Genomic DNA, 18641 nt, shown 5'->3' with positions numbered 1-18641 from the left:
AGGAGTCCGGTGCCGCGTCCCAGGCCGCAGCTGCCGGGGGGAGGTCCAAGAGGCGGAGGTTGCAGTTGGACTCCTCGGCAGCAGAAGGGGCAGCTGGGACCCCACAGGGCCCAACAGGGGAAGATGGCACGGAGTCATCCAGGTTGGTGGGGGGTTTGGTGGAGGAGGGGGCCGCGCAAGCACCAGAGACGGGGTCTGGAGGTGGGGATTCCACTGGTGCTAGTGGTGCAGTGCAGGACCAGGGACAGGAGGCAGCACAGGCGGCTGCGGAGGTGCCTGTGTGCAATCCTGTCCCCGATCCTGTCCCTGCATCATCTTGCACCAGCAGGGATGCCCTCGTCCAGACCCGTTTTCAGGCAGGGGATGAGCTGACGTCAACTGGCCTTCCTCTGCCTGCGGACGTGGCCATCCAGGTCCGGGTTGAGCCTATCCTGGCTGGTGTGGCGTTGCGTCAACGGGCCATGCGAGGTGACCTGCAGTCTTTTCATGGAGAGACTGCACGTCATCTCGAATGGCTCGTTGACCACGTCAGCCTGCTGGGACAGGTCACCCAGGCCGGATTCCGCTGTCTGATGGGGCTTGCTTCGACCCCCTCCTCAACTGGACCCCCTATGCGCCAGTCGTCCTCTGTGCCATCTTCCCACCCATCAGTCACCTGGGTGCCCTGTGGAGCTGCCTCTGACGGTGCAGCCAGGCTGGTGGAGGAGGCATCCCTGCCACAGTCGGGAGTCGGAGGTCCAGCAGGGGTGGCCACATCAACAAGTGCACCCCAGCCGGCGGAGGATGTGCAGGCAGCAGGAGGCAGTGCACGGGCAGAGGCAGAGCAGCAGCAGCAGCAACATGGTGGGAGACATGAAGGCTTGGGGCTTTCGACATCGGAGGGGCAGGCATCGGCCGGAGGGCAGGGGGACCCAGGACAGAGAGTGTCTTCCGTGTGGCAGCGGTTGGGCCACGCCATAGGTGCGGAGCGGCGGCGGGCGGAAGAGGCGCGGCTCACAATGGTCAGGGGAGAGAACTCCATGCGGAGGGCCCTGAGGCGGGCCGAGTGCCTCGAGGCAATCCGCAGGGGGTTGGAGGAGGACACAGCGTCGTCCCTGCGGACCCTCGGGGCCATGGAACTGGACCGCCTCCGGGACATCGAACAGGAGTTCGATGATGCCCTGGCCCGGGACACCACAGAGTGAGCCGCTGGACTTGCCCGCCGCCTTTGTATATAGTTCTTTAGTTTTAGGTTTCCTTTCTTTCTTATTATGATTTGGAGTCGACGGACACTGCTCCACTTTTTGTATATAGTTGATTTTTAGGTAGGTTTTTCAGTAGGTTTCCTTTGTTCAGTTGGGCTCATGGACCCTTGGTATTTTTGTACATAGTTCTTTATTGCATGGAGATTTATTTACATTTGACTTTGGACAAAATTTTTTGGGATTTGGATTTACAGTTTTGTGTTTTTATACGGACATTCAGCTTATTGTTTCTCATTCACATTGTAGTTTGTTTTCTTTCTTTAGCATTCTTTATTTTTTTCAATTCAATTTTGTTTGCATACTTCACTGTGTGGTATCATCTCATTGGTTTCATGCATGTCATGTTGTGTGTTTTCCCATTCAATTGCAACCATTGTGTGTGACGGACATGGGTTCATTAGCTTCATGAACATTGGGGGTGTAACATGTGATTTCCATTTCCATGTGGTGAATCGGTTACTTGGTAGGGCTTTTTGGCTATGGAGGCTGACCATTACGCACATGATTGGGGATTGTGAGGACCTGGTGGGGGCTGCCCATGGTGGCAGGGGGGTGGGGGTGGTGGGAGACATGAGTGGGGGCCTGGTGGAGGCTTCCCCTGCACTGCTGGGGGGTGGGGGTGGTGGGAGACATGAGTGGGGGCCTGCTGGAGGCTGCCCCTGGTGCCAGGGGGGTGGGGGTGCAGGGGGACATGAGTGGGGGCCTGGTGGAGGCTGCCCCTGGTGGCAGGGGGGTGGGGGTGGTGGGAGACATGAGTGGGGGCCTGGTGGAGGCTGCCCCTGCACTGCTGGGGGGTGGGGGTGGTGGGAGACATGAGTGGGGGCCTGGTGGAGGCTGCCCCTGGTGGCTGGGGGGTGGGGGTGGTGGGAGACATGAGTGGGGGCCTGGTGGAGGGTGACCCTGGATGCTGGGGAGTGGGGGTGCAGGGGGACATGAGTGGGGGCCTGGTGGAGGCTGACCCTGGATGCTGGGGGGTGGGGGGGCAGGGGGACATGAGTGGGGGCCTGGTGGAGGGTGACCCTGGATGCTGGGGGGTGGGGGTTCAGGGGGACATGAGTGGGGGCCTGGTGGAGGCTGCCCCTGCACTGCCGGGGGGTGGCGGTGGTGGGAGACATGAGTGGGGGCCTGGTGGAGGCTGCCCCTGCACTGCCGGGGGGTGGGGGTGGTGGGAGACATGAGTGGGGGCCTGGTGGAGGGTGACCCTGGATGCTGGGGGGTGGGGGTGCAGGGGGACATGAGTGGGGGCCTGGTGGAGGCTGACCCTGGATGCTGGGGGGTGGGGGTGCAGGGGGACATGAGTGGGGGCCTGGTGGAGGGTGACCCTGGATGCTGGGGGGTGGGGGTGCAGGGGGACATGAGTGGGGGCCTGCTGGAGGCTTCCCATGGTGGCAGGGGGGTGGGGGTGGTGGGAGACATGAGTGGGGGCCTGCTGGAGGCTGCCCCTGGTGGCTGGGGGGTGGGGGTGGTGGGAGACATGAGTGGGGGCCTGGTGGAGGCTGCCCCTGCACTGCCGGGGGGTGGGGGTGCAGGGGGACATGAGTGGGGGCCTGGTGGAGGCTGCCCCTGGTGGCAGGGGGTGGGAGTGGTGGGAGACATGAGTGGGGGCCTGGTGGAGGCTGCCCCTGGTGGCTGGGGGGTGGGGGTGGTGGGAGACATGAGTGGGGGCCTGGTGGAGGGTGACCCTGGATGCTGGGGGGTGGGGGTGCAGGGGGACATGAGTGGGGGCCTGGTGGAGGCTGACCCTGGATGCTGGGGGGTGGGGGTGCAGGGGGACATGAGTGGGGGCCTGGTGGAGGGTGACCCTGGATGCTGGGGGGTGGGGGTGCAGGGGGACATGAGTGGGGGCCTGGTGGAGGCTGCCCCTGCACTGCCGGGGGGTGGGGGTGGTGGGAGACATGAGTGGGGGCCTGGTGGAGGGTGACCCTGGATGCTGGGGGGTGGGGGTGCAGGGGGACATGAGTGGGGGCCTGGTGGAGGGTGACCCTGGATGCTGGGGGGTGGGGGTGCAGGGGGACATGAGTGGGGGCCTGGTGGAGGGTGACCCTGGATGCTGGGGGGTGGGGGTGCAGGGGGACATGAGTGGGGGCCTGCTGGAGGCTGCCCATTGTGGCAGGGGGGTGGGGGTGGTGGGAGACATGAGTCGGGGACTGCTGGAGGCTGCCCCTGGTGGCCGGGGGGTGGGGGTGGTGGGAGACATGAGTGGGGGCCTGCTGGAGGCTGCCCCTGGTGGCTGTGGGGTGGGGGTGGTGGGAGACATGAGTGGGGGCCTGGTGGAGGCTGCCCCTGCACTGCCGGGGGGTGGGGTTGCAGGGGGACATGAGTGGCGGCCTGGTGGAGGCTGCCCCTGCACTGCTGGGGGGTGGGGGTGGTGGGAGACATGCATCGTTGATCAGTAGTGCAAGGTGACATGTGGGTTGGCTGGGGGGCATGCCCATGGTGGATGGGCTGCCTGCGTGACATGGGCAGGGGTGCAGGGTAGTCCCCCGTGGTGTGGGCTGCCTGCAGGGGCCGTGGAGGTTGTGGAGCGTACACCTGGGAGGACCCACACGGCCAATTCACGTGTAGTACTCCCCAGAACCCCTGAAATACACATTCCCTGCTGGTATCGCGTGTGGAACTTCCCGCGCACCCCTGAAATACACGTACCCTGCTCGCACTGGGACAATAGCGTGTGCAACTTCCCGCGCACCCCTGAAATACACGTACCCTGCTCGCACTGGGACAATCGCGTGTGCAACTTCTATGCACCCCTGAAATACACATACCTTGCTGAAATCGCGTGTGGAACTTCCCGCGCACCCCTGAAATACACATACCCTGCTCGCACTGGGACAATCGCGTGTGCAACTTCCCGCGCACCCCTGAAATACACGTACCCAGCTCGCACTGGGATTATCGCGTGTGGAACTTCCCGCGCACCCCTGAAATACACGTACCCTGCTCGCACTGGGCCAATCGCGTGTGTAACTTCCCGCGCACCCCTGAAATACACGTACCCTGCTCGCACTGGGACAATCGCGTGTGCAACTTCCCGCGCACCCCTGAAATACACATACCTTGCTGAAATCGCGTGTGGAACTTCCCACGCACCCCTGAAATACACGTACCCTGCTCGCACTGGGACAATCGCGTGTGCAACTTCCCGTGCACCCCTGAAATACACGTACCCTGCTCGCACTGGGACTATCGCGTGTGGAACTTCCCGCGCACCCCTGAAATACACGTACCCTGCTCGCACTGGGCCAATCGCGTGTGTTACTTCCCGCGCACCCCTCAAATACACGTACCCTGATGAAATCGCGTGTGGAACTTCCCGCGCACCCATGGAATACACGTACCCTGCTCGCACTGGCCCATTCGCGTGTGGAACTTCCCGCGCGCCCCTGAAATGCACGTACCCTGCAGAAATCGCGTGTGGAACTTGCCGTGCACCCTTGAAATACACGTACCCTGCTGAAATCGCGTGTGCAACTTCCCGCGCACCCCTGAAATACACGTACCCTGCTCGCACTGGGACAATCGCGTGTGCAACTTCCCGCGCACCCCTGAAATACACGTACCCTGCTCGTACGGGGACAATCGCGTGTGCAACTTCCCGCGCACCCCTGAAATACACGTACCCTGCTCGCACTGGCCCATTCACGTGTGGAACTTCCCGCGCACCCCTGGAATACACGTACCCTGCTGTAATCGCGTGTGGAACTTCCCGCGCACCCCTGAAATACACGTACCCTGCTCGCACTGGACCATTCGCGTGTGGAACTTCCCGCGCACCCCTGGAATACACGTACCCTGCTGTAATCGCGTGTGGAACTTCCCGCGCACCCCTAGAATACACGTACCCTGCTTGCACGGGGCCAATCGCGTGTGGAACTTCCCGCGCACCCCTGAAATACACGTTCCCCGCTTGGCGTTTGCTGTTTGGCAGCCCGATGAACTCGTCCAGGGTTCGCGCAGCCCTTTGCGATGATTTAGCGATTTTGATGGCTTTCCCTTGCGCGAGGGCGTTCTTGGGGGCGTTACTGGCGCTGCTGCAGGGTCGCTGCGATTCTCTGCGCCACGGCTGGTTTGGGATCCTGAAATCCATGAATACGCTGTGCGCGGAAATCGGTTTTAGCGCACGTGCCTGGCGCAGACAATCGCACGCGGACACTCTGCGCCAGCCGCTTGCGACACTTTTCTGCGAAATTCTATGAATTACCCTCTGAATCTTCTTGAGGCGCTGTACAGCTTGGCAACGGAAAGAGAGAAGTTGTCAGATGTTGTCTGAAGCCCAGGTAGTCTCGCACACTTCTAAAGGGCAATACGAGGGCGTTCGAGATGAAGGGCCCCTGCACTCTGACGCCCTTTTTCCCCATCATGTTTTTAGAAAGAGTGGGTGTTACCACCAGGCATTTTTGGGTTCCTTATCTAAGTTTTCTATGAGCATGTGTACGCACTTATAAGGTCATAAACCAAGGATAATTCCTTTTGGTGCCCATTAGCCCCCATAATTCCAAGAGGATCTACATATGTTTGCCTTCAGCCATATTTAGTGAGGCTACCATCACTGGCAGAAGTCTAAGGACTATATAGGGATATATATGAGATACATTACTCACCGTAATCGTATTTCTGATGCTTGTATCTGCTTAGATTCACATGCTGTGCATAGGCCGACATCTAGTGGAAGCTGCGGAGTATTACAGTTTGTTTTTCGAAAGTCGAAAATGGGCGTCGACACAGGGCGTGCCAGTAATACTATCCCTAGTGTGACGTCCACTGTACCCATGATCCCTCACGCGTCTAGGATCCCCAGATTGTGTTTTTCCTGACATGAGGTAGCATGAGGAGTAACGTGAGTACAGATAATCCAAGCAGATAGGTAGAAAGGTAAGACTACAAGCAACCATGCACCTTCTCTCAGAGGGGAGGAAGGGTGGGTCGCATGTGAATCTAAGCAGATACAAGCATCAGAAATACGATTACGGTGAGTAATGTATCTCTTCTGAGGCTTGAGGAATCTGCTTAGATCACATGCTGTGCATAGATTAGCGAGCAGTACCTGAAGAAGGAGGTGGGGTGTGAGAAGGGTCATGAGCAAATAAATGTCTTAGAACCGCTTGTCCCACTTGTGTATCTGTCTTGGAATGAGTGTCAATGCAGTAGTGCTGAGTAAAAGTGTGAATAGAGCTCCAAGTAGCTGCTTTGCAAATGGTGTCAAGGGGTACATTTGCAATGAAAGCCAGAGTGGCCCCAATACCTCTTGTAGAGTGGGCCCTAGGCGTGAAAGGCAGAGTTTTTTCAGCGAGTGAGTAACACAGCTGGATACAGTTAACAATCCACTTAGAGATGGCACCTTTAGAGACGCGATCCCCCTCTCTGCCTGTAGCTACGGAGACAAACAGCTGATCTGTTTTTCGTAACGGTCTGGTCTTGTTTACATAGTAGAGGACCGCCCTACGCACATCTAGTGTGTGTAGTTTCACCTCAGCTGAGCTTTGTGGGTTTTGGAAGAAAGCCGGAAGCTCTATGGACTGGTTTACGTGGAATTTAGAGATAAACTTAGGTGAGAACCTAGGGTGTGTGCGTAAAACCAGTTTGTCCTTGTGGACAGTAAAGAAGGGATCCTGCACTGACAGAGCTTGGATTTCACTGACCCTTCTTATAGAAGTAATGGCTACTAAGAAGGCAGTTTTATAAGTCAGATGTTTGAGACTACTTTTATGCATGGGCTCGAAGGGCGGGCCCATGAGTTTAGATAGCACCACGTTCAGGTCCCATCCTGGTGGTGGGTTGGAAATTGGAGGATGAAGTCTCTTTACTCCTTCCATGAAAGCTTTAACCACTGGTATTTTCCACCACGATACCTTGTTATGGGAGGTGGTGTAGGCTGATAGAGCTGCCAGGTGCACCTTTAGTGAGTTAAAAACTAGACCTGCATCTAGCAGGTGGAGCATGTATGTAACAATAGTGGAAGGAGTGCATTCAATTGGGTTGATTTGTTTATTCTGGCACCAAATAACAAATCTTCTCCATTTGTCAAAGTAGCAGTGCCTTGTGTTTGGTTTCCTAGCTTCTTTTAGGATGTCCATACATCTTTGTGGTAGATTGAGATGTCCAAACTCTATGACCTCAGGAGCCATGCTGCCAGGTTCATTGAGTTGGGTTGAGGATGCACTGTTTGACCCTGGTGCTGGGACAGAAGGTTGTACCAGGTTGGAAGTCTGATGGGTTCGCACACCGCCATCCTGCGTAAGTGTGGGAACCAAGGTTGTCTTGCCCACATGGGAGCAATTAGGACGAGCGTCATTGACTCTCTGTTCATTTTGTTGACCACCTTCCTGATGAGAGGAGTTGGTGGAAAAGCGTACGCAAACATCCCTGACCAGTTCATCCACAGGGCGTTCCCCTGGGAGTCTGGTTGGGGGAACCTGGATGCAAATCCTGGGCATTGTCTGTTTTCGCTTGTGGCGAATAAGTCTATAGTGGGGCAACCCCACTGAGAGAAGATGTCTTCTATGACCTCTTTGTGTAGAACCCATTCGTGTTCCTCTGGGAGGGAGTCTCTGCTTAAAGCATCCACTAGGGAATTGAGCTCCCCTGGAACATGTTGTGATGACAGGAAAATGTTCCGTCTGAGTGCCCATCTCCAGATTTTCTGGGCAAGCTTGGACAGATTTGGTGAACGAGTCCCTCCTTGCTTGTTCAGGTAGAACATGGCTGTTGTGCTGTCCGTCCGGATTTGCACTGACAGGTTGAGCAGGTAGGGCTCGAATGCTAGAAGTGCTTTGAATACTGCCAGAAGTTCTAGCAGGTTGATGTGGTTCCTGGCTACTGAGGGAGACCAGAGACCTTGGGCTGTGTGGTGGAGAAGGTGAGCTCCCCACCCAGTGAGGCATGCATCGGTAGTGACTATTGCCTGTACCTCGGGATCGTGAAAAGGTTTCCCCTGAGCAAGATTTACTCTTGTCCACCAGTGAAGGCTTTGTACCAATGTTGGCGAAACGACCACTAGATCGTCCCACTGACCGCTTGCCTGAGACCACTGTTTCGCCAACCATTCCTGCATGGGACGCATGCGCAGGCGCGCGTGGGGGACCAGGTAAATGCATGAAGCCAACATGCCCAGCAAACGCATTGCCTTGCGTACCGTTATTTGGCGACCGGCCTGATATTGCGGAATTTGCAGTAGTATATTCCGAATTCTTTCCTTTGAGGGAAACGTTAACCCTCTTTGAGTATCCAGGATAGCTCCTAGGAACTGTTTGGAGGTGCTTGGCACTAGGCTTGATTTCTTCTCGTTGATTGAGAAGCCTAATTCGTGAAGGAGGTCGATAGTCCTTTGAATGTTTGTCCTGCAAGTTACTGGGGTTTCCCCCGTTATGAGCCAGTCGTCCAGATAAGGGTATACTGGGATAGCTTTCCTGCGTAGGTGTGCAGCCGCCACCGCCAGTACCTTGGTGAATACCCTTGGTGCCGAAGCTATCCCGAAGGGCAGCACTTTGAACTGATAGTGTTGACTGTCCACCTTGAAGCGTAGGTACTTTCTGTGCGCTGGGAGCATGGAAATATGAAAATAGGCATCTTTCATATCCAAAGTTGCCATGTAATCCCCCTTTTTTAGGAGGGGGATTACCTCTTGTAGTGTAGTCCTACGAAACCTTTGGGGCTTGACATACTTGTTGGCAGGCCGCAAGTCCAATACTGGGCGCATTGTTAAATCTTTCTTTGGAACAAGGAAGTAAGTTGAATAAATACCCTTGTTTACCTGGTGTCTTGGGACGATTTCTATCGCGTCCTTTAGGAGCAGATTGTAGATCTCCTCGAGGAGGATCTTCTGATGTTCTAAGGAGTGGACTTTTTGTCGTGGAGGATGGTTTAGGGGACGTTGCAGTAGTTCTATACAGTACCCATTGGATACCGTTGACAGCACCCATCTGTCGGATGTTATCCCTTCCCATGCCTGGGTGAAGCTGGATATTCGTCCCCCTACTGGGGTTGCATGGGAAGGGACCCTGAACTGAGCGTCACTGCTTTGGTGGAGGCGTGCCGCCTCCTCTACTGGGGCTGCCTCTGCCTCTACCACGTCCTCTTCTACCAGCCCTACCATACCCCTGGGTAGACTGTTGTGAGTTGGTGTTCCACTGGGTACCCTGGGTGTGGGAATAGCTATTTCCTCTATTGGAATTTTGGCCGCGGGGGCGACGAAAATTGCCGTTCCCTCTTTGGTTAGGTGGCTTGGTAGTTAACTGGCCAAGGGATTTGAGGGTGTCGAATTCTTCCTTAGCGTTTTTTAGAGCGTCCTCGACTGCCTTCCCAAACAGGAGATCACTTTCCACTGGTTTGTCTAAGAGTGCAGCTTGTGTTTCTGCTTTGAATCCCGACTGCCTCAACCAAGCATGCCTTTTGATGACAGTCCCCTCTGCTATAAGTCTACCCGCATTGTCTGCGGCGTCCAGAGTTGCTTTTAAAATGCAGCCTGAGACGTTTCTTCCCTCTGCACCAATGCGAGCTAGCTGGCTCTTAAGGGGTTCGGGAGCGGAATCTATTAGTGCTGCCACTTCTTCCCACTGATGGCAGTTGTAGCTAGCCAACAGTGTGGTGGAATTCGCGATTCTGGTTTGGTAGGCTGCCGTGGAAGCTACTTTTCTGCCAAAACCATAGAGTTTCTTACTTTCCTTGTCGGGGGGAGTCTCAGAGGAAGATAATGGGGTACCAGCTCTCTTGCGGGTGTTGGTTACGACTAGAGAGTCTGGCTTAAGTTGACCTCTAATATATAGAGGGTCCGACTGGGCTGCTTTAAACAGCTTCTCTACCCTCGGGTTTACAGGTCTTGTCAGGTTTGGGTTGATAAGGGATGGTGCTATTCTGCGTTGAATAGATTTCAGGATGGGAATGGTCTGGGCTACTGGCTTCCTTTCCCCTATTAGTTCCTCCGCAAAGTCCCTCTCTTCCTGGACACCTTGTGTGTCTATGTGGAAGTGGTTAGCTGCCCGAAAGAGTAGTTCATTCAGGAGGGGCTGATTATCTATTGGGGAATCAGACCCTGGGGCTTCCCTTTCGACTGGTGAGTCCATTCGGAAAATATCTGGGCTATTTTCTGGCTCATCCTCGTCTTCGTCCTCCCCGTAATAATCTGACCCTGCGAGATCTTCTGGCGTGTCAATTTCCTGACCCTCTATAAGGGAAGAGTTCCCTTGGTCTGTAGGGAAAAGGCAAGAATAGGGTTGGACCTCAAAGGGGTCTGAAGGCCTTAATGGCGTCTCGACACGGGGCCTTTTATTTGAAGGGATAGGGTCCCTTGAACCTGAGGGAGAAGATTCCTGAGGGTTTAAAGCTAGGAGTTGGTCAGGGTGTCTTTCGAAGAAATTTGCTAAGGAAGACATCCTTGACATTACTCTGTCAATGTCCTCGCATGACCAGAGTTTGGAGCTTGGGGTGACCTTGCTGGAACTTTCTATGGACTGGCCCTGAGAAGACTTGGAGGGGGAAGTCAGTTCTCTTGTTGTGGAGGATTGCAAGGGTTGTTTCCTTTGCTGCTTACCCCCTTCCCCGTGGGTGGAAGTGTGTTTACCATTTCCCTTATCTTTCGACGCCTGGCGTCGAGGATCGGAGGTGGAATCCCTGTCTTTCGAACTAGCCTTCGAAACTGGGCCCTCCTTACTCCCAAGTGATGTACCCTTTACCTGGGGTGCAGGCTGGTGACGGAAGTCGTATTCGTCTCCGGACGATTGATCTTCCGTGATGTTAATGGTCGAGGCACTATGTGCAAGTGTGGAGGCTTGCCTGACGTCGTGCGGCGACCTCGACCCGGACCGCCCAGAGGACGTCCTTTCGGACCGCTCCTTCTGTGCCTCTTTCCGAGGTTTCGACGACGTCGAATCTCGGGTGGATTTTTTGTGTTTAGCGTGTGTATGTGTAACGCTTTTGTCGCCGGGGGACTTCCCCATAGTCGCCGGGACGGACGACCTTCCGAGGCCGGGGACGTGCGTTCGGCTGTCTTTCGACGCCTTTGTGCCCTCGCCGTCCGAAAGTCCGGCGTCGCTGCCGTCGCTGAAGGTACCCTCCGCCTCCATAGCTGCTAGCTTGGCGTGGTGGGCCCAACGCTTGGTGGAGCGGTCCTTAAGAGTTTTGGGCTTAAACCTACTACAGGCCCTGCAACCCGCCTCGGGGTGGTCTCTGGGCAGGCAAAGGTTGCACGTAGCGTGCTTATCTACCCAAGGGTATTTCTTATTACACTTGGGGCAAAACTGAAAGGGCGTACCCTCCATATGCGCCTGTGGGCAGCGGGCAAGTGTGTGTAGGTAAGAAGGTGTCTATATGATTATATACCTATATATATATATATATATATGTATATATATATATATATATACCCGAGTGTGGAAGTGTACCACCCCCCACTCTCCCTACTTGTAGGGCCGAGGCCAGCGGCCCAGGCCCGAGCCGAGGCGGAAGCCTCAAGGCCCAATCCGTCGGGTATTCGACGTTGATCTCTTCCCCGGTTCGGCGTCGAGATGTTGATCGACGAAAGGTTGCAAAACGGGGCAAATTAGAATTAGTTTTGAGTGAAAATATGGCAAAGCCAGGGAACTCCGATGAAGTGCTTCCGACCAGAATGGCGGAAAAAAACAATCTGAGGATCCTAGACGCGTGAGGGATCATGGGTACAGTGGACGTCACACTAGGGATAGCATTACTGGCACGCCCTGTGTCGACGCCCATTTTCGACTTTCGAAAAACAAACTGTAATACTCCGCAGCTTCCACTAGATGTCGGCCTATGCACAGCATGTGATCTAAGCAGATTCCTCAAGCCTCAGAAATATATATACACACACACATATATATATGTATATATGTGCGTACACTTGTTGTGAGCAAGCTGAGGATAAAGAAAGCCTCTTGTAGCCTGGGTTTGTATCACTAGTTGACCTTGAGTGTCAATAACTACCTAGTTCTCAGAGAAAGGCTGGTAAGCTTAGGATAAAGCAGTGCAAACCGAGCTACTTTGCCCTTCTGGGCCTCCTATCTCGCTCCATGGATGCAGGTCACTGGGAGGGATCCCAAACTACCTCTGACTGGGTATGTGGCCTCTCGTATTCTGCTCTGCGATAATGAGGGTAGAGCCTATGAGAGTCAAGCTCCCACCATGCCTGGACACAGCTATTCACAAGCAGGGAGGAGCGAAGTCTCTGTACCCCTGGAGGAAGGCTGGAAAGCAACACATTTCTAAGATATTCTGCTTATTCATTCACTGGATTTTGACATATGCTCAGTTTTCAAACATGTAACAAGACCATAAAACCTCAAACAGTTTATATGGGAGCAGATGTTCATTCCAGTTAAGTCAGGCGTCTCCAAGTCCAGTCCTCGAGATGCCTAAATGCACCAGGTTTTGACAAGAACCACTGTCAGGTGGCTTATGCAGGATGCACTAAAGATTGGACTAGTATAAGGTTGGCCACAGTTCTTTATTGTTATGTAGGTCAACCAAATGGGATGACAAATAAACCCAAAATCAACTCTCTCACAGGGTGTGTGATAAGGTTTTGCCTCCCCTCCTTAATGTTGTGGGTTTCACAGGGGTTCTGGAACCCTTTTTTTGCCTCATTCCTCAAGAATGAACCATCTTTTTGCTCAGTTGCACTGTCTCTGGGGCCAGCTGTTGGTATAGCTGAAGTATCTCTGTTGGGGTTAGGAGTACACATAGGGCATCACTGTTGTCCATTGACCTTAACTCTTGGAGCCCCCTTTCCCAAATCTCTGGGTCCCTTCAGTGCTGCCCTAGATACTCTTCTTCCGTCTTCCAGGCTGGGATCTTCTACTTCCTCAGCCAGCTTGGGCCAGGCAAGTCTCCTGGTACATTCCTTTTCTTACCGGCTAAGAGGTTGCCCTGCTCCTTCCCTATAGCTGATGGAACTTCAGATATTTCCATCTCTTCCTATTTTATGACCACCCCTCCTCTGTTACTACCACTCCCTCCTCTTCTGTCACTGCCACCTCCTCTTCCGATAACACCACCTCTGTGTTGTGATTTCTACCTCAATCACTCACTTTCCCCCTCTTGCCTCATCACCATCACCTTCTAATTGCTACACATGACACACTCCAACAAAGTCCCACTACTCATCAACAGATTCTCCAACTACCCTCACTGCTTGACTGGACCTGGGTGCTTTTAATAGTTTATTCCTGCTCCACCTGGGTGGGTGTTTCAGTGACGATCTGCACCTGGGGCTTGTAACTGGGGAGGGCTGGGGTTGACTGTCATCCCTGAATGGGCCCGAGGCTGCTTTGGGTTCAAGGGGCTGGACCAAGCCTTTTGGCCTAGCTGTGATTTTGTTTCTTAATTCCCCCCTCCCCCTTGATCCAGAGTGCTGCCTGTGCTGTGCTCTTCGATGTTTCCCCAGTGTGTGGTTTGAGGCTGGAAACACACTGGCTAAGCCTTTGGAACACTGCATTTCCGTGAGTCTGAAGGGAAACAGTACCAATGTATCGCCACTGCGAGATTCTCTTGCTGGGGAAAAATATCTCCGAAACCCTTGACCCTGTGCTAAAATATCAGTGTTTTGGAAGTTATAATATTTTTGTTTTTGTTTTGTTTTATTGGTTAAAAATCAATTCAATCTTTAACGCATTATAAAACAATACTTAAGCAAACAGTACTGTACAGACAAAGAATAGAAAAAAAATAAAAATAACACAAAATGAATAAATCAAGCATATCCTACCCAAAATGAGTCTCAGAATATGTTGTCTAATCATTATTGCAAATCATATCCAGTCATAATTGAATCAAAACAAGACGCAACCGCATTTACAATATGTGTGGTTTGTCCAGTTAAACACTAATTCCACATATGGTCCATTTATATAAAATAATCACTGAAAACTTTAAAAAAACACTCTTTCTATTAACTGCTGCAAGGCTCCACACATCAACAGCAAAGGCTTGGCTGTTTCTCTTTGTTTCACATCTTTACAAAATCTACAGAACACAGCCTCTTCCTTAACCAAACGAAATTGAAGAAATGTTTAATTTGTCCTGATCAGGTTCCTGGCGGAATCTTAGGAAAGAAGAGCGAACTGCTCTGCTGGAGTAGAGTGACAAATATGGCACCATGGTTCCTTGTTTTTTGTGATCTCCTTTGAGGTGAACTAAAGAAAGATATGCATGGTTAGCCCAATCCGCCATATACAGAGCCTTCTTAACTTTGTCTGGATTACCTGTTAAATCTGTGGCAGAGCACCCCACCTCTGCTAATGACATTAATGCCAATCCCTTAATCGCAGATAAAGCTCGGAGTCCACCACACTCACATGCATCTCTAAAATCTGACATCTGGGAATTCGCTGATGGTTCTAGCATCTTTCTAGAATCTTGTAATATTGTATCTTCGGAACCACAGAGTTCAGCAGAGATCCTGCAAACTCTTTGAAGGTTTCTTGATGAAATTGCAACGGTATCCAAACACTCATTGCCACTGTCGAGTGCAGCGACAGCACTTCCTTTTAGGGGAAGGCCTTCCATGTCTGTATTTTGATATTGGGGTTGGCCAGGGAGAGCTTTAGGCTATCTCAGTTTGGCAGGGGGATAACAGCCTGACCATTGAGGATCCTACAAGGGGCCTGGGCAGGGTCAACACTTTCAGGGTGGGCCTCCCTTAATTGGCTTGTGGTTTGTGGAAGTCCTAGACCTCCAAGAATGATCTGGGATGAGCCACTTCGATTTTCCTTAGCCAAGTGATGTGGACCAAGGAATAATGACAAGGGGATCCATCCCCATACCAGCGTTGGTGGAAACGTTTCTAGCTCATGCTGGCACCAGACTCCCTGAGCCATCCCTTTGGCTGTCCTGAGAACCAGGCAGCGGCCTGCCTCACAACAATGAGGTAAACAACTCCTATTTATATTCACTGTATTGAAAGCATACATTGCATGGATATCTTGAATACATGGAGTGGAATTGGCTCTTTTTGACGGGACTTTGCAAAACCTGAGTTGAGCAATCCAAGGGCAGATGAAGATTATCTTTATCCCCAAATCACACCTGAAAAACTATAATTATAAGGCCATACTACCCTGTAATGTATTTCCTTGTCTCTATAGGCAATGGTGTGATCGTTGGAGGAGTGGCACCCTCCGAGTTGTGTTGATAGATTTCATATTTGACACCTTAATCCAAGCTGTCCGTATTGTTTCTGTGGGCACCAGGTCCATCAGAAATAATGGCTGTACTCTCAGCTCTGAATGTTAAGTTTCACCTATTGAGTTGTGTTAGCAGTTTTTATAAAGCGTTCGCTCACCACAAATGGCGTTTTGACACTGGGAAGTGTCTGTGGGTAGCATTCATCTTTTATTGGAGCAGCCAAGTTTTGGGATGTTTCCTGAATGTGGGGTGGTTCGCCATGATCTTAATGTGTCATTGAATTTGATTCCATCGAGCTGGAATTAAAAAGTAGAACAATTGTCCTCCAGTTCTACTTCTTCAGACTGATAACATTGTTAATTGGAAGGTTGCAGAGAGTCATAGCCGTGTGGTCGTTCGGTACCTGATCAGTCGATTTGATAAGAAAGATGATCCCTGTCCACAGTAATGTCTACGCATCATACTCCGAACCTTAAAGTGGATACATTGTTACACTGGAAGTCAGTGGATGGTTCTAATGGCCATGTCATGTGGGAGTAAAAAAAGGAGTGCCATCAGCATTCGAGCTGCAACATTCTGAAGTCTCTGTATTCGTACCATCATCATCAAATACAAGATCTGCAGAAACCAGGCGGGAGTGCTCCAGCTCACAAAGGGTAAATGGTTGTGAAGTTCTACAGCAGTTATGTAAAAACTTTGCAAAACGCCAGGACATCACCTAACAGTCTGTTGGGGGATACAGAAAAGGGAATGAAAAGAACAGTGTTAGACGGGGACAATTGTTGTCCAACCAAATGCCAGGACGGAGTCCCCACTTCGGTGCCTCATCGGTCACCTCGTCTAGTCCAATTCTCATGCGAATGCCAATACAAACAGTCCTGTTTTTAACAGTTTTTGGAAATGCAGGTGGGTTCTGAACAGAGATTAGACCTGAGTGTGTTTTATTTTAAGGTCTCAGGCCTTGGTCCTCCATAGATCTCTCTCTGTGTTTAGGGCCTTTAAAAGTGTGTTACAAAATCGGATTGGAGCTGGCCGACATTAAGTATCTGGTCGAGGGTGCAATGAGGGGCTGGACTCTCAGATAGCTAAAACCTTTACACCAGTAGACCTTTTTGTATTGTGCAGAGAAACCTGATGCTAATCATGGCTTCCACTGGCAGTCCATGGAGAGATTTCAGGCCTGTCTTGTTTCTGAATGTTTAAATACATTCTGATTGCCTGCTTCTGGGCACGAGTTAATGAGTCCCACGAGGAGCAGCAAGGATACTGGGACACGCAAGGGGACTCAACCTGTTAAGAAATAATAATAATAATCAGGATTTTATGGAACAAGGGGAGAAAAGCATTGAGGCGCAGCAAAGGAAAGGCTGAGAGAGTCCAGTGGATTTCCTTTCTTTTCCAGAGGATCCAGAGGATACCAGGAACAAAGTCACATTCATCCATTGCTTTCGGTGCATTAAGATCCATCTAATGCCCCTGTCTTTTGTTTTAACTTATAAGGTCAAAAGAGCTATGAAGAAAAAAGAAATAATTCAACCGAAGTTACTTAATTGGGAAATACTTTGGTGAAATTAAAGCAAAAAAGACAAGAAAGCACGTAAATTAGTAAGAGATTAAATAATTTAAGGAGATATTCCTAGTCTTATTTTTTATATATTTTGTACACGAGTCATATTGTGATTTCTTTTACCACTATCCATGCACGAATGAAAGGACACGAGTGAGCTATGGGAAGAGGGCAGAAAGGCATTGATAATGGACACTCTTCTCTCTCTCCCAACCAGACTGCCATTCCTCTGTTAAATTATAGATTGCTGGCAGCCAAGCAGCTGGTAATATTATTCCCCTTAAAGTCCCACACTCCTGTTCGCCTTCATGTTCAATGGACATGACCCAGTTGAAATGACAAAGATGAATAACTGTTAGCCAATATGGGTAGATGTATAAACATGTCTGCACATGGTTATCCTCAGGCAGTCATGAACACTCCATTGCGTTTAGGGTGCCGAGGGGTATAGTCCTCCAGCATGCGTGCTGAACTCACACATGGGGAGGTGTTTGAATAGTCTTCTGCGCCCCTGAATTCAGGGTTGACTCAGAAGATTCAAAAGGAGCCTTGGCACGTTTTTACCAAAAGGGGTAAGCTTTTCAGTAATTTAAATGAGGAAATGCCATGCTAATCCTGCATGCCTAGCGATAATGGCTCCTGGACTTTGCAGGAATCTTGTTGAAAGGGCCTGTTATGGAGAAAAATACAGTGTTTTCTCATGTGGTATATATCTGGACAAATCCCAGTCTGAATGTTGGAATAAAATCCCTCCTTTTTTAGTCCTGGAGAATGTTGTGCACTTCTATTCAGCAGAAATCAGTCAACATCATCAGATAAGAGCCGATAAAAGCTCCTTATAGTTGCTATAGTATTACTTAATATCATTATTATTATTATTAATATTATTGAATTTATTGAGCGCAGATCTAGCTTCGAGAAACACCAGAGTACTTCACAGAGGTATGCAACAGTACAGATGCATAACAGACCGCGTTTCAGAGGTAACAACAGAACAGATATACAGCGGGAGGTATAATACAGAGGGGCACAGGGGAGGCATACAGATGCACAGGGTCAGGGAGGAGAGGGGCAGACGGCATCTAGCGAGGCAGATGGCATCGTGGTGACATGATGGCCTCGGTGTTGAGGACAGACTCCTTGAAGAGGTGGGTCTTGAGTTATTTTCTGAATTGTAGGAGTGTGGGGTAGATTCTGATGCTGAAGGGGAGGAGGTTACATAGTCTTGGAGCATGGGCAGAGAAGGCTTGTTTTCTGGTCCTGCAGCAGCGGATTTCAAGTCTGTATGTATCCCGGCTTCTGGTGGTGTGCTGTCCGCTGGAGATGCAGAGTTTCTCTGTGAGATAGTTGGATGAATTGAGGGCGACTGCCTTATAGATGATGCAGCAAGACTTGAAGGTGATTTGTGTGTGCAGTGGGAGCCAGTGAAGGTTGAAGAGGTCTGGGGGATATGGTTGTATCTGTGCAGAGCCTTCATGAGGCTTGCAGCCACTTAGGACACTTCTCAGGGGTCCAAGGGATGACGACGGGAGGCCTTTGAGGAGGGCATTGCCCCCATCCAGGTGGGCTAGAACCAGTGCTTGAACGGTGGATCTAAAGCAGTCTGGAGGGTGGAAGGGCTTGACTTTCCACAGGAGGGAGAACTGGTGCCAAGCTGAATTCATTTTTGTCAGATTTGTGTGCCTTGAAGGACAGGT

At 51.5% G+C, this 18641-nt stretch overlaps 1 protein-coding gene across 3 annotated transcripts in view; it reads right to left on the bottom strand.

The window, feature by feature from the left end:
* The window catches only part of KCNJ6 (potassium inwardly rectifying channel subfamily J member 6), a 1845462-nt gene that overhangs the window by 29950 nt on the left and 1796871 nt on the right, over positions 1-18641 (bottom strand). The gene's annotated exons all lie outside the window — the stretch shown is intronic.

This window comes from Ambystoma mexicanum, chromosome 7p, assembly GCF_040938575.1.
Source record: "Ambystoma mexicanum isolate Mex_15411 chromosome 7p, UKY_AmexF1_1, whole genome shotgun sequence".
NCBI classification, from domain to species: domain Eukaryota; kingdom Metazoa; phylum Chordata; class Amphibia; order Caudata; family Ambystomatidae; genus Ambystoma; species Ambystoma mexicanum.
The sequence above is the reverse complement of the archived record's forward strand: the minus strand, read 5'-3'. Positions and strand labels throughout refer to the sequence as shown.